The sequence below is a fragment of the Malaclemys terrapin genome, chromosome 1 (assembly GCF_027887155.1).
Source record: "Malaclemys terrapin pileata isolate rMalTer1 chromosome 1, rMalTer1.hap1, whole genome shotgun sequence".
In the NCBI taxonomy this organism is placed as follows: Eukaryota; Metazoa; Chordata; order Testudines; family Emydidae; genus Malaclemys; species Malaclemys terrapin.
The window spans coordinates 293,090,189-293,105,634 of record NC_071505.1 but is presented as its reverse complement, the minus strand read 5'-3'; the positions used below and the strand labels follow the sequence as shown (position 1 = coordinate 293,105,634).

The 15,446-nt window shown below is 42.4% G+C and overlaps 1 protein-coding gene across 1 annotated transcript in view; it reads left to right on the top strand.

Moving 5' to 3' along the window:
• Positions 1-15,446, top strand: part of ERICH6B (glutamate rich 6B) — a 65,320-nt gene continuing 49,874 nt past the window's right edge. Inside the window, exon 1 of the mRNA XM_054014422.1 lies at positions 1-45. The gene's annotated coding sequence lies outside the window, so the exon portion shown is untranslated. The remainder of the gene's footprint in view (positions 46-15,446) is intronic.

The window sequence follows — 15,446 nt, the reverse complement described above, 5'->3', positions numbered from 1 at the left end:
CCGGGCTAAAAATTGACCAGGAGCGGGACTGGCTGGTCAGGAGAGGTGGGACAGAAGAGAGGAATGAATTGCAGACCGAGTGCATTTCATTTCTCACAAGCACTAATTAAAAAAAAAAAATTAATGGAGATATCCCATCTCCTAGAGCTGGAAGGGACCTTGAAAGTTATTGATGTCACTGAAAGGCAGAACATGTTGCAAAACAAGGGAAGTAAGTTTCCAGGGTGGGAGAGAGAGGGGGGAAATCTGGTTGCGCAGGGAGAGAGGTTTTTTTGGTGTTGGGCTTTTTGTCTGTTTTGTTTTTGAGCTATTGCTAGGTTGACCATATTTCCCAAAGGGAAAATGGGACACCGTGGTGGGCTGGCCCAAGCCCTCCACCCCCCAGGCGGGGCTGGCCCAAATCCCCCTCCTCACGCGGTGGGCAGATAGGACTGGTGAGCAGAGATGCACATGCTAGGCTGACTTTGTTGAGGGGTCTGTGTGTTTGGTACATCTTTGAGGGGTTTGACTCAGGAAGAGGGTGGTTCTCACTCAAATGTTTCTTCAGAAAGAAGAGGTAAAAACTGCACTTTGTTGAGACAGTTCTCTGAGATTTTATTACTGGAAGAGAGGTTTAGGAGAATCTAGCTGTGAATATTAAACACTGTGGCTGCCTTAATATTGCTTAATATTTTATACTTTCTCTAGTTTGTATTGACCTCCAAATTTCCCCTCTGCAATCTGGATTAAAAACAAACAAAACCTTCCCAAAATACTGGCAGTAGGTCTGAAAAAAGATGAGGGCTTCTCCAAGGGCAAACCATTTTGAAGCAGGCATATAGATGGGAACATAGGTAATGGAGTGCTGGGGGTGCTGCCTCATCCTCTGGCTTGAAATAGTTTCCATTTTATACAAGATTTACAGTTTAGTTAAATACAACAAGGAGTCTGGTGGCACCTTAAAGACTAACAGATTTATTTGGGGATAAGCTTTCGTGGGTAAAAACCTCACTTCTTCAGATGCATGGAGTGAAAGTTACAGATGCAGGCATTATATACTGACACATGGAGAGAAGGGAGTTACTTAGCAAGTGGAGAACCAGTGTTGACAAGGCCAATTCAATCAGGGTGGATGTAGTCCACTCCCAATAAAAGATGAGGAGATGAGGCCAGGAGAGGAAAAGCTGCTCTGTAATGAGCCAGCCACTCCCAGTCCCTATATAGTTTAGTTAAATGGCTCTCAGCATTCCACACTATACAAATTGTTCCAGCACTGCTGGATGGAAAACCTAATAAACTTGGTGGAAAGGGATGAGAGGTTTGTATAGAATCTTAGCACCTTGTCCACACCTACGCATTTGCAAGTCAAACTCTAATACATTTCTGTTGCTAAACTGCTAGTTATAATAGCGATTTCTGGACGTGTTCCCCCCCCCCACCCGGAGAGCTACCCATAATGCAAGAATTCTAGGTACTTATTTTGGGGACTAGATGAATAATCAGGTGACTCATTTATTTCAGTGTAAATCTGGAGTAACCATATTTATGTCTTTAGTGTTACTGCAGATTTGCCCATTATAAATGAGACTGGAATCTGGTGTCTTAAATTTGGTCCTTATCCCTGGTATATTTTAGCTTAGTGCCTAACTTACGTCCCAGCACTTTATAAGGGACATGGTGGAAATTTACTTTTAGCCCTGTGTTTAGGGCCATTAGGGCCTATATATGGACCCAAGGGACTAATGTATTATTTGCCATGTGTAAAGGTTACAGAACTGGGCCCTCTTAAAATCCTTTCCCTCTGTAAAGGAAAGGGCCTCGTGCACTGTTACATGGACTTGATTCTTCTCTCACATGGGTGACTCAGGAGTAACTCCACTGAAGTCAATGGAGTTACACTGGTGTGAAACTCACATAAGTGACTAGAGAACCAGGTCCTGTATATAGAAATAGGTCAAAAATATTTCTGCCTGAAACCTTCTGCCGTGTTGGAAATCAAAACTCTACTACTGTTTCTGACTCAAACTAGAAATATTACTTAAAGCTAAATATAATAATTCTTCTATGGTATCATCAGAACAATCATTTCTACTTTCAAAGCACGAAGGAGCCAGTATAACTGGAAATATTATGTTCTGGAAATTTTTTGCATTCAGACTATCTAGCAACACTTTATCTCTGTTCTTTTATGACAAGAATCCATAAATACTCCCCAATAACTGCAATTTATGGACTGACCCATTCTTTTTTATTATGTCGTATAACTGCTTTCCTGTTGAACGATGAAGCTTTTTAGAGAGTATTTCAGAAACGTAAGTTCCTCAACTGTTAATAGAATATGTGCCCAGCCTGCCCTGGGATGCAGTGGTGCAACTTGCCATTTAAATACCAATATGATGGGTGAATTGAAAACACCAAAGACAGAGACTTATGGCCTTATTCTTACTTCCTCTGACCTGGTATAGCCAGTTACATCTGTGCAACGTGAATGCAGAGAAGTAACTAGTCTCATTTACTAGCATTTTACACGTACTTTGCACGGGTGTAAATGACTGCACAAGGTGCCAAGTGATGGAGAATCAGGCCCAGCGACAGAAACTTCCACTGAGCTAAGGTCTTCTTTGAGTAACACTGGTCTTATTTTTGTACAGAGGCCTGTTTCTGATACCTTTACTCATACTGAATGCACCTGATTCCATGTGTGGTGCGTGTCATTGACTTCGGTAGGAATGATCATGAAGTCAGGTGCCACTCAGCATGAGTAGTGCTCTGAGAATCTGGTCCAGAAGGGATCTAGACACTATGGATTAGATGGGCTGCTAAGCAAGGCAGAGTAGCTGACTGGGTGCCTAGACAGGAGTAAACTGCTGCACTAAAGGGAATGAAGGAGTTTATTCCCCCAACCCATAGCATGGGGGAGAGCAGAGAAGGTGTTTTGGTTGAGAGTCATAGTTAGCTCTGCCATCCTAAGAGCAGACCAGAGCACAATGCTGCCCCTTTACACAGAGCCGATTGTAACTTTACAGTCTAGCCCAGTTCTGCCACCCTTTAGTTTACACTGAGGTGCACTACCATGAGTACTGCTATTGACTCCAATAGAGCTATTGGTACTTATCTGAGTAAGTGCTACTCAGCGTCAGTAAGGACATCAGAATTGGACCCTGTGTAGAATTGTGTTACTTGCAATAGTTGATTATTGTACAAACACCTAGAACAGTGCCAAATAGAGCTATTTTAGCTGGTTGCCATAACATCAGCTGTGGTAGGGAAAGCACAGATCTGGGGAGGAATGTGATGGAGGAATTGTGTGGGACTGTTTTGTTTTAAAATGTGTCTGCTCCATTGTGTTACACCACATCTGTATTGCTGTACCTCACTTGATATCAATGAGAGTACACAGGTCTAAAATTAGTGTCACGGAGGGAAGACCTGGCCTACATACATGAATGGTTTAGAATTTCTTATACAGCACTTTTAATTTTTTTCTTTACAAAAGCTTTTCTGGTTACTTCTACCAAGTGTGCCACCCCCATGAGAAGTGTGGGGTCCCTGTCTTTGGGTATTGATGACAAGTGTGTTCATTAGGATAGCAGTGTGAAAGTGCTGAGTTACAGAGAGAGGTTCCCATGGGTTATACTGGCTTCCTGAACTGCTTGACCTCTCAAACAAGAGACAAAAAGGACCAGCTATACATCTGTTGTTGTTGTTGTTTTTTTCCACTCCCCCACCCCTTCTGGCATTTTGTCCTTTGGCAGAAAAATATAGCACTGCATCCTATTCTCAATGGAGAGAGGGAACAAGCTCAATTAAGGATGGGGCCTGAAAGGGAGCAGAATAACATACTGGGATTTGCCCTTGTGACTGAACTCTTAGGGCTTGTCTACACAAGCATTTAGTTTGTGGCAATCTGAGATGTGAATCTACGCTCCACTAACCTGCCACATGCTAACTGTCCACGTGGACCCTGATGATGTGATCTACCCTGCTTTAGAACGGGAGTGGGTTGAAGTGCTCTAACAAACTTAATGCACATAGCAGGGCCCATCCGGACGGTTAGTGCAGGGTAGATTCACACTGCAGATTGCTGTGAATAAAAGTGCTCATGTAGACAAGCCCTTATTCTTCAACTTTCTTTCTTCAAGAAGGCCTTACACACGGGGAAATTTACCAAGAAGCTGAGCAGAAATCAAGTGTGTCCAAACAATTAATGGATTTATTAACTCTTCTTATCAATTTTGTTAATTGTCAAAGATATTAGGGCCTGATTCCCCTCTTGCACCAGTGTAACTTTGCTGTGCTCAACCCTGATGTCATTACTCCAGTGAATCTCAAGAAACTCCATTGAAGTCAGTTCAATTACTCCAGATTTACACCTGAGTAACTGAGATCAGAACCTGGCCTGGTGGAACTCACTTTGATTCATACCGGTGTCCATTAGAGGAGAAGTGGGCCCATTTGCTGTTTGCTCCCTCACAGCAAATCCTGCCTCTCCACCTGTTTTTCAGTAAAATCACAATTCTGCATTTGAGGCCCTTCCTCTGGGTCTCTCAGTGCATTTTGTATTGTCCACCTGTTGTAGTCTGTAAGCCACTCTGAGCAGGGATAGTACCTTCGTGATCAGATCTGTGCCTGTCAGGGCCTTACAAATAGCAATCAAGATTTTATGCATTTCCATAGCAATAGACTATGGAAGCAGAGGATTATGAATACTGTGGGATCAAGCAGTCACTGCTTGGAAGGAAAGATCACCTATGCAAGCACAACTATCTTTAAATATAACAAAGGAAAATGCAGGCTGAGTAAAATTCTTTTGACCGAGTATTATTTCCAGGCTTACTGCTGTGTGAAAAGTCTCCTTTAGTGCCTAAGTTGCTGTATACAAAAGTCTCTTTAGCACTGCATACATATTAGTTCTCTATCTTTTGGGACATGTATAGGGAGTTTACAATTAGAAATAATTTTGCTGGCAGTTCTCAGTTTGATACTTTGTGTTTAACCTCATTTAAGAGGATTACATTTTCCTCCTCCTGCAGCTGGCGTGGGATGTGCAGTAATACAAATAATAAACATCAAATAATAAGATTCCCTCCCCTGTCCTTGGTTAATCCCAGAGGGAGGGAGTCTTCTCTGTGTCCTCACAGCGTGCACTGGATGCTGATGCAGTTTCATTCAGCTCTTATGCCTGCTAGGGATTCTCTCTGAGAAATGCTTCCAAGTGCATTCATTACCCTCAAACGACATGCAAGCTTCCCCAGGGTGGCACCCGGGCTCAACTCACTACAGAGCTTATTGCCAGAGTCTCTGGGCCTGATTATTCTCCTCAACTGGTGTAAATCAGGAATATCTTAGTGAAGGCTCGCCAATATAAGACTGGTGTGAGGGGAGAATCAGGCCCTATCTACAGTCAGGAATAGCTCCGATTCGGCAATCAGTGGCCAACAATCTGTGCAGCTGACCCCTATTTGTAGGAAAAGCAAGCTGGAGTTTTTCAAATGACTTAATCAGGGTTTATCCTGGTTGCACCAAGGGGTAAATTTCAATTAGCTCAGTCAGAGTAAACCCCAGGCATAATGTTGTCTATGGGGTCAGTGCTAGTGCTAGTGCCGAATCAAGGCTATGCCTGAGTATAGACAAGGCCTCGGGGACTCTTCACTTTTCTCCCCATGAAAGCTAAGGTAGAAGGTCATCAGGGAGCGTCCGCACATGTGAGAAAGCCAGGCACTCACCCCATCCCTGAACATAAAGACCCACTTTCAGCCTTCCTCCGTGGATCATTCTCTAAGGCCAATAGCACTTACCCCCACTGTAACCTGAAAGAGTTTCTGATTCTCAAATGATGATTTCCTCCAAGCCCAAATCATGAGGATGCGTGAACTGGAATGAATACAGCTTGATTTTTATGAGCTATGATTGAAGTGCTCAGAGTAAGGGAAATATGTTTTTAAATCGTGAACCAAGCGGATGTGACCGGAATGTATATTAGGTGAACAGTAGGCCATGCTAAGTCACTTGCTTCACCAAGGGGACTCCAAGCTCACTTGAGTGGTCAATTTTATCTGGGCGAGATTGTCAGTGACCAGATGTTTTGTTTTTAATGAGGGAAGGCTGCTCTGACACTCACTTCACTGCCTGAAGGCCCTGGATCAAACAAGGTCCTTCTGCTGCTTCCAGCAAATATGTCAGTTCTGATTGCCATGGAGAATTGAAGTGCACTGGTGGTGAGACAGAAGATGAAACTAAGGAAGAAATAAATGCAAGGGGCAGCTATGCCAGCTAGGCGCTTCCACTTTTATTAAAATGAATATAATCATCTCTTTTCCTATGTCCCCTGATGAATCAAAGGAGATTGCCTCATAAACCTGCAATCTTCAGTCCACTTCAGATGTGTTTATTTCCTTAAGTTTCAAGTGTTCGGACTAGATTTCATCATAGAAGAGCTGCAAGGACTGTGAAGCTGTGTAAAGGAAATAGCAGACAAGCATCACTTTTGCTTACTTTTCTAAATACGACTGTGATGTCTGGGTGCCCTGTCACAGCTTGATTTGGTTCCGCTTAGAGCTTTGCAGGAGAGGAATAGCTGCATGCAAACATTTGTGTATTCTGAACAGGTGATCCCTTGTGACATTTTTAATGGCAATTTAACATTCTGTAGTTTAGTTTATTTTCTAGGCTGTAATTTTAATGCGACTGGATTATAATTTGATATTTTATTTCATGGCTTCCAAGACCATGAGCTCTGTAAGGCAGAGACTGTCTTATGTTTATAGGGAACAACGAGGACTAGATCCTTTATCGGGCGGCCTAGAAACTATTGCAATATAAATTTGTATTAATAGCGAAACTGTCCAGATGCTTGGATCAGGATGACAGCCTCATTATGGCAGATGTTGTACAAACACAGAGGTAGACACAGTCCCCTGCCCTACAGTCTAGGATGTTAGATTTGTACAGAGTTCGTATTTTGCACTTGTGTGGCAGGGGGGAAGATACATTTGAAATGATTCCCACCATTAGTTCTTTATGAAAGTGTGGCTCTGTCCCGCTCTAGTAGTGGGTAAGTCAACTAGAAATTGATAAATCAGCTGCAGCACCAGCTATCAGAGAGGACTGTGTTAGTTCAGGTAATAAAAGCTCCTGTACTAGGTTCCAGATGTGATCTCTGCTGCCAACAACCCACCAAAGGGCGTTGGTGTTACATTTGCACCTGGTTTGTAAGTTGATTTTGACACTTCATTTTAAGAACATCAGGGTATGGAGAGTGGGAGATCAGGCTAAACACACTGTATATTAGGGAGTGGATACTGCCACGAAGCTCTGCTATTGTATAGAGCTAGTCAAAAAAAAAAAAAAAACCTCCGCTTTGTATGAAAATTAAGAACTGTTTCTGTTTTGCAGGGTTCAAAATGGGCCTATTTTCCATTTTTCGCTAACGTTTCTGTGCAATTTTTTTATTTTTGTCATGATTTTTTAACCACAAGCAAACATTCAGTAAAAAATTGATGACAAATATCAGTAAGAATGAAATGTTCAAGAAGAAAAATATTCAATTTTTTTTTTTTTTTTTTTTTTGGTGAAAAGTCCCATAGGTTGAAAAAAAGGCCATTTTTAATCAGAAAAAACACTGACTAGCTCTAGTGTAGTAGCCTTGCTCAGAGCTGCAGAAGGGCAGGGATGGGTTGGTTGGAAGAATCCTCTTCCTCTCCAACAAACGAAAGAAAAGTTATTTGTATTGTGGTAGGCCCCAGCCAAGATTGGGGTCACAGGTGTTGCACCGTGCACGTTACATAAAGTAAGAGACAGTCCCTGCTCTGCAGAGTTTATATTCTAAAGGCTAGATAAGAGCTGTCCAGTGGATCTGCCTGGGCTCGCCCCTGAGCCTGTATAGATCCCACTGGCAGGATCCAGTCCTATTATGAGAAAAGACATAACAGGGTGTAACAAATGGGTGGAAGGGATGAAGGAGGGAGAAAGAAGGGAGAGGAAATGTATGGTTATAAAGGCTAGCCATATACAACGCTTAGATGGTTTTGAGACTTAATCTTTTAAATAAATAATAAAATATGGTATTTTATTTAGTTGCTTATTGATAAGTCCCAACAGACTCTTTGTCTCACTCTTGTCACACACACAAAACTTTTCAACTTCCTCCACAACAACAGGTACTGGGAACTTCTTGAAGAGAAAGTGATCTGGGAACTCCTCTTCTTGGCCCAGCTAGGGGCCGCAGCAGCAGTAGTAAATTTGAGGAGCAGTATGCGCTGGTGGATTGGTACTGAACTGGAAGTCGGAAAGCCTGATTTCTAGTCCCTGTTTGGCCACAGACATATTGTGTGACCCTGGGTAAATCACTTCAGATCGCTGCCTCTGTTTGTCCTCCCACCCTTAGTTTGTCTTGTCTATTTAGATTGTAAGCTCTATGGGGCATGGACAATCTCTCTTACTGTGTATTAGTACAACATCTAGCACAACGGGACACTTTACAAAAGATGTTGCCATAATCATGACTATTAATTTTCCCCTTCTTCCACTTGTTTGTTTATTTTATATTTATTAGATAATATAAATTATCTATATCTATCTAGATAGATAATAAAAAAAGTGGAAGAAGGGGAAAATTAATAGTCATGATTATGAATCAGAAGTTAGGAATTGTAGAAAATTGATAAGGGAAGCAAAGGGATACAAACAGAAATCTATGGCCAGCAGAGTTAAGGACAGTAAAAAAAGAGTTTTAAAATATATTAGGAACAAAAAGAATCCTGACAATTGTATCCGTCTATTACTATATGGAAATGCTAGCATTATCAATAATAAGGCAGAAGTGTTCTATAAATATTTCTGATATGTATTTGGAGATAAGAGATGATATAGTCATCATATGGCAATTCCAGTAGTATCTCTGGAGGATGTTAAACTGAAGCTATGAAAGTTAGATTCTTTAAAATGAGCAGATCCAGATAACTTGCATCCAAGAGTTTTTAAAAAGCAGGCAGAGGAGCTCTCTGGACTTTTAATGTTGATTTTCAATAAGTTTTGGAGTACAGTACTGGGGAAGCTCCAGAAGAAAGCTACTGTTGTACCAATATTTTAAAAGGGTAAATGGTATGATATTGATCCTGGACAATATAATGAAGCGGCTGATATGGGACTCAATTAATAAAGAATTAGGGGAGGGTAATGTAATTAATGAAAATCAACATAGGTTATGAAAAATAGTTTGACAGAATCTAACTTGATATACATATTTTGGATAAATTACAAGTTTGGTTGATAAAGGTAATAGTGTTGATGTAATATACAGAGACTTCTCTAAGGCATTTGATTTGGTACCACATGATATTTTTGTATAAAAAACTAGTGACAAAATTAATATGGCACCTATTAAAGGGATTAAAAACTGGCTAACTGATAGGTCTCAAAATGTAATTGTAAAGGGAGACTCATTGAGCAGGTGTTTTTCTAGTTGGGTCCTGCAAGGATCGGTTCTTGGCCCTATGTTATTTAACATTTTGATCAATGACCTGGAAGAAAACATAAAATCATCACTGAAAAAGTTTGTAGATGACCCAAAAACTGGGGGAGTGGTAAATGATTCAGAGCCATCTGGATTGCTTGGTAATCTGGGTGCATTTTAATATGACTAAATGTAAAATGTAGGAACAAAGAATGTGTGCCATACTTACAGGATGGGGGACTGTCCAGGGAAACAGTGACTGTGAAAAAGATTTTGGGGTTATGGTTCATAATCAGGTGAACAGGTACTCTAAGTGTGCTGCTGTGGCCAAAAAAGCTAATGCAGTCCTAGAGTGCATAAACAGGGGATCTCTGTTAGGAGTAGAGAGGTATTTTACCTCTATATTTGGCACTGGTGTGACCACTGCTGGAATAGTCTATCCAGTTCTGGTGCCCATAACTCAAGAAGGGTGTTAATAAATTGGAGAGAATTGCCACAAGGATGGTTAAAGGGTTATAAAACGCACCTTATAGCGATAGATTGAACCCATTGAGTCTATTTAGCTCAATAAAGAGAAGGTTAATGGATGACTTGATCACGGTGTATAAGTATCTGCATGGCAAACAAATACTTAATAATGTGCTCTTCAATCTAGCAGTGGCAGGTATAACACAATCCAATGGCTGGAGGATGAAGCTAGACAAATTCAGACTGGAAATAAGGTATACATTTTTAACAGTGATGGTAATTAACCACTGGAACAATTAGCCAAGGGTCGTGGTGGATTCTCCATCGCTGACAATTATTTTAAAATCAAGATTGGATGTTTTTACTAAAAGATCTGCTCTAGGAATTACATTGGGGAAGTTCTATGGCCTGTGTTACACAGGAGGTCCACCTCTATCATCATCATGGTAAATGGTCCCTTCTAGCCTTGGAATCTATGGATCAATGAATCTGTTATTAATTAGTAGCCACTACTGGACCAAATTGTGATCAGGCCTCATTTATATTAATAGATTTTAATAATGGACCATAACATTCATCTAATTTAACCTCCAACATAACACAGGCCATAGAATTTCACCAAGTGATTTCCAGAATCACATCCATAAACTTCTTCTAGAGCTACAACATATCTTTTAAAAAGACATTCACTCTTGATTTAAAGCCTTCAAGTGACAGTGTCCATCGCAATCTTAGGTAAGTTGTTCCAATGGTTAAATTCCCTCATTGTTAAGAGTTTGCTCCTTATTTCTAGCATGAATTTGTCAGCTTCCACCCATTGGATCTTGTTGCCTATATCTGCTAGATTAGAGTCCTCTACTATAAAAATTTCTTCCCCTGGAGGTACTTGTAGATGGTGAGCCAAGTAGCCTTTTAACCTTGTCTTGGATAAACTAAATAGACTGCGTTTTTTCGGTGTCAATGCATGGCAGGTTTTCTTGATCTTAAATCATTCTTCTAGCTCATTTCTAAACCCTTTCTAATTTGTCAAGATATATATCTATATATTAATTTTTATAGCTGCCTTCTCTTCCCCTCCAAACCAGTTGTTTTTTTTTAATCAGCACAGATTTCTTCATCAATTGTGGGATTGTGGCTTTTAGGGCATCTAGTAAGGTGTTCTTAGATGACTCCCAATTATCATTCACATTTTTATTAAATTCTTCTTTCCAGTTGATTTAGCTCACAATTGTTTTCAGCTTTTTGAAACTGGCTATATTAAAGCATCAAGTGTATATGTATTATGGGCTTGGACTTTATTCTGTTTTGCACTTTATAAATGTGATCAAGTCATGATCACTTTGTACCTAAGCTATCGTTAATTTTTAGTTGTGCGTTCAGTTCCTCCTTATCCATTAGGACCAGATATAATAAAGAATTCCCCCATGCTGGCTGCAACACTTCTTGGGTTGGGAAAATGTCATCTATGATGTTTTTTTAGAAATTCAAGGATGTTTTAGTATTGACAGCATGTGTCCTCCAGCATATCACTCAAATTGAAGTCCCCCATGATCACTCAGTTTTGTTTTGTTTTTTTTCACATAATAGATAGATGCATAAAGAGGTGGTCATACTGTTCCCTAGTGTGATCTGTAATGGAGACTAACTAATACTACAGTTTGTGCTTTATCTGTTAGGACAGTGACTCATAAGCATTCCAGATAATTTTCTTCAAGTTATCAGTAACTCAGAAACAGGTAATGCTATTTTTGACGGAGTGCTACTCCCTCTCCCCCTTTATGCACTTGATCCTTCCTAAATAGGTTATAACCATTTATTTTAACATTCCAGTTGTGCACATCATCCCACCAGGGTTCAATAACACCAGCTAGATCTAATTTATCCTCCTAAATGAGCAATTCCAATTCCTCTTGTGTGTTACCCTGGCTACTAGCATTGGTGTTAAGGCAATTCAATAATTTTTTCTCCTCATGCCCTTTGGTTCCTTAATTAACTTTGTTCTCCTCATCTTAATTTTGTGCTGAGTGCTCAGATCTTCCCTGTTTTTACACTCCTGTTTTGCTATTGGTTTACCCACTCCTGACTACTCTAGCCAGTCTGTCCCTGGGTAGATTGATCCCCCTTCTTCTGAGGTGGAGGCCATCCAAACTAAACAGCCAGCTCTCCCACAAAAGGTGGATCAGTGTTCCACAAAGCCAAAACTTACACCTCTTACCTAGCCAGTGGTTCACTTCCAGAATCTTCTGCCTTCTGTCTTCCTTCTCTGGTGGGATAGCAAGGATCTCAGAGAAGATTGCTTGAACATTCTTCTTCAGCAAGTTTGAGTTCCCTGAAATAATCTACTATCTGCGAGATATTTGATATTTCATGACTCAGTGCGAATGTGAACCATCCCTGGTGGCTCCTTACCCATCAACTTTAGAATTCTATCCAATCTTGGAGTGAAGTTTCATGTTTTGGCTCTGGGAAGGCAGACAATGTCCTGTTGTCCATCTGTCCCATGCAGAATGTTCTTTCAAGTGTTCTGAGTATTGGATCTCCAACAAGGATTGTCTGTCTTCCTTGGATGGCTGGAGAACTCTTTGAGGGCAAACTTGGTTTTTTGTACAGGTTGGACCAAGCTGCCATCTACATGTGTGTACCATACTGTGACGGTGTTGGGACTCACCACCCCTGGCACCTCCCACTGGTCGCTCCGGGAATTAGCGCAGTCCATGGGGAGCACCCTCTCCTGGTGGCGTCCCGTCCATCTCTCACCCTCCATTGGCACCTGGACCCACATTGCTCTCTTCTGCTCGCGGTGTCCCCTTCAGGACACTACCCTCCAGCAGTGCCCCCTAGTCCAGTCTCACCTCCCTTCCAGGGCAGGCAAACACCAGTCTTTCACTTGCCGCAGTGGCCAGCCACTCCCGAAGTCTAAACCCTTCCCTCAGGGGTATGGTGCAGTCCCATATGGTCACTTCCCATGGCCAGTTGCAATATAAGCAGGAAGGGGGGGACCCAGGTCCACCCAGTACTCTGGGTCCCGACCCAGGGACCCTCTAGCAGCAGCCTCCCTGCCCTCCTTCTCTCTCCTCGCTTGCTGTCCGCTCTCCCTGGGTCACGTCCCCTCTGACCCCTTTGCACCCTTAAGGCCCTTCCCTCAGGGCCTGCAGCCTGGCAGGTAGCAGGTTGGAGTTTCCTTCGGCTCCGCCGTGCCGTGCCGTGCCCTGCGCTCTCCTCTCCTCCCCTCCCAGGTGCTGGTCTCCTGGGTCATGAGACAGACCTTCCCTGTTAGAGGTCTGGAAGAAACCACCTGCTCCTCTCCTAGGCAGCCTTTATATAGGGCTGAGCCTGTCCCTGATTGGCCGCCACTTACTCAGCTCTCATTGGCTCTCCCACAGGCTTTCCCTGATTGGCTGCCTCTCGGCGCAGCTGCTCTGGCCTGCCCTAGCCCAATCTCTCATAGGGGTGGGGCGACCGCCCCACCACACTACATCTCTCTGTCCCCTTAGACCTCCTGGATCTTGAGAGGTATCTTCCAACATTTCCGCATTTAGGACCTGGTATCAGTTTGAAACTTCTATCTATGTAGAATTCCTCCTGGTCCTCTTCTCTGTGATGGGCCCATCCTCATCTGTCTCCAGCTGTGCAGATTGCCTCCATGATTTCTTATAATAATAAGGAAAGCTACCCAGGAAAATGTGGGACCCTCTAATGCCCTTAGATACAGGAAACTGTCCAAAATCCTGTTAGGCAAATGTCCAGTATTAACACACACAATAGCAAACACCCTATGTCTGCTTAGATCAGTAAGAGTCAACCTGGTTCTGCTGAGGCTGAACTGGTGGTAGGCCAGCATAGCCAGGGCCCTAGTGTTTTACCATCAGGTTAATTAAAGTGGTGGTAAAAAACAGCCTTGTCTACAGTAAGGCTCCCATCAGTGAGAATTTTTTGTAAAGAAGGCCCAACTAGGAAAGAGAGTAGGTAAATTCTGCTCCACATGGCCAAGGCGACTATGTTGGAACACACACTTATGACATGGCAGTGTGTCTTAACATGGTGAAATGGCAGAGAATGGCTTTGAAAAATTCTAGAGAAAATACTGCTAATAAAAAGAGACATAAACCTCTCAGTGGAAGAAGAGGGGAAAGAGAAAAAGGAGAAAAGTTTAAAAAAAGATGGGAACTTAAGTAAATTTTAATTTAATCAAAAATTTGACACCAGAATGTCACAATAAAATACTCACACACCTATTTCCAAAAGCTTTTCCAAAATTTGCCTCCAAAGTTTCATTCCACCAGCCCCAATCTCAGAATTCCCTGGAATTATTATTAGGAGGAGGGTATGCTATAAGGAGAGGGTAGGACAGGAAAAGGGGAGCAGTTGTGGGATAGGAAAGGGCAGAAAGAATTTCAGAATAGCTAAATGTTTTGAAATGGCTTTTGCAAGACATTCTTGGAAAGCAACAAAATACATTGTAATAACACCAAACCAATGTACAGCACAGAACTCCTTAAAGAGCCTCAGTTGTTCCTTGCAAGGAATTGCATTTGGTTCCCTCACCAGACTTGAATTTCCTTGCCCTTAATTTGGACAAATATTGCAGAAGGCCCCTTTCAATAAAAAGGAAAGGAAACCACAGAAACATAATGAACAAAACTCTCCAGAACTTGTAGAGATGTAATAGGCCCCCAAAGGAACTATCTGAGAATATAGCAGAGCTACAGCAAGGATAATATTTGGCACCAGTGTGATCACTGCTGCAATACTGTGTCCAGTTCTGGTGTCCACAATTCAAGAAGAATGTAAATACATTTGAGTGGGCTCAGAGAAGAGCCAGGAGAATGATCAAAGGATTAGAAAACATGCTTATAGTACAGACTCCTGGAGCTCAATCTATTTAGCTTAACAAAGAGAAGGTTAAGGGGTGACTTGATCACAGGCTGTAAGTATCTACATGAGGGACAAATATTGGGCTCCTCAATCTAGCAGAGAAAGGTATAACATGATCCAATGGCTGGAAGATGAAGCTAGACAAATTCAGACAGGAAATAACATGTTAATTTTTTTATTAGTGATGGTAATTAACCATTGGAACAATTTGCCATGGCTCATGATCAATGTTCCCTCTAATTTTTTACATCCATGTGTGGAATGAATTTTGTTATGTCTACCAATATGGAGGTGATGTGTGGTGGGGATGAGGCCGGGGGGGTTGGAGTGTGGGAGGGGGCGCAGGGCTGGGGCAAAGGGTTGGGGTGCAGGCTCTGGAATGGGGCCAGGGATGAGGGGTTTAGGGAGTGGGAGCAGGCTCAGGGCTAGGGCAGAGTGTTGAGGTGTGGGGGGGTGAGGGCTTTGGTTGGGGGTGTGGGCTCTGGATGTGGGTGGGGATGAGGGGTTTGGGAGAGGGTTCAGGGCTAGGACAGAGGGTTGAGATGGGGGGGTAAGGGCTCTGGCTGGGGGTCAGGGATGAGGGGTTTGGGGTGTGGGAGGGGGCTCAGGGTTGGGGTGCAGGGGGTTGAGGGCTGTGGCTGGGGGTGCGGGCTCTGGGGTGGGGTCAGGG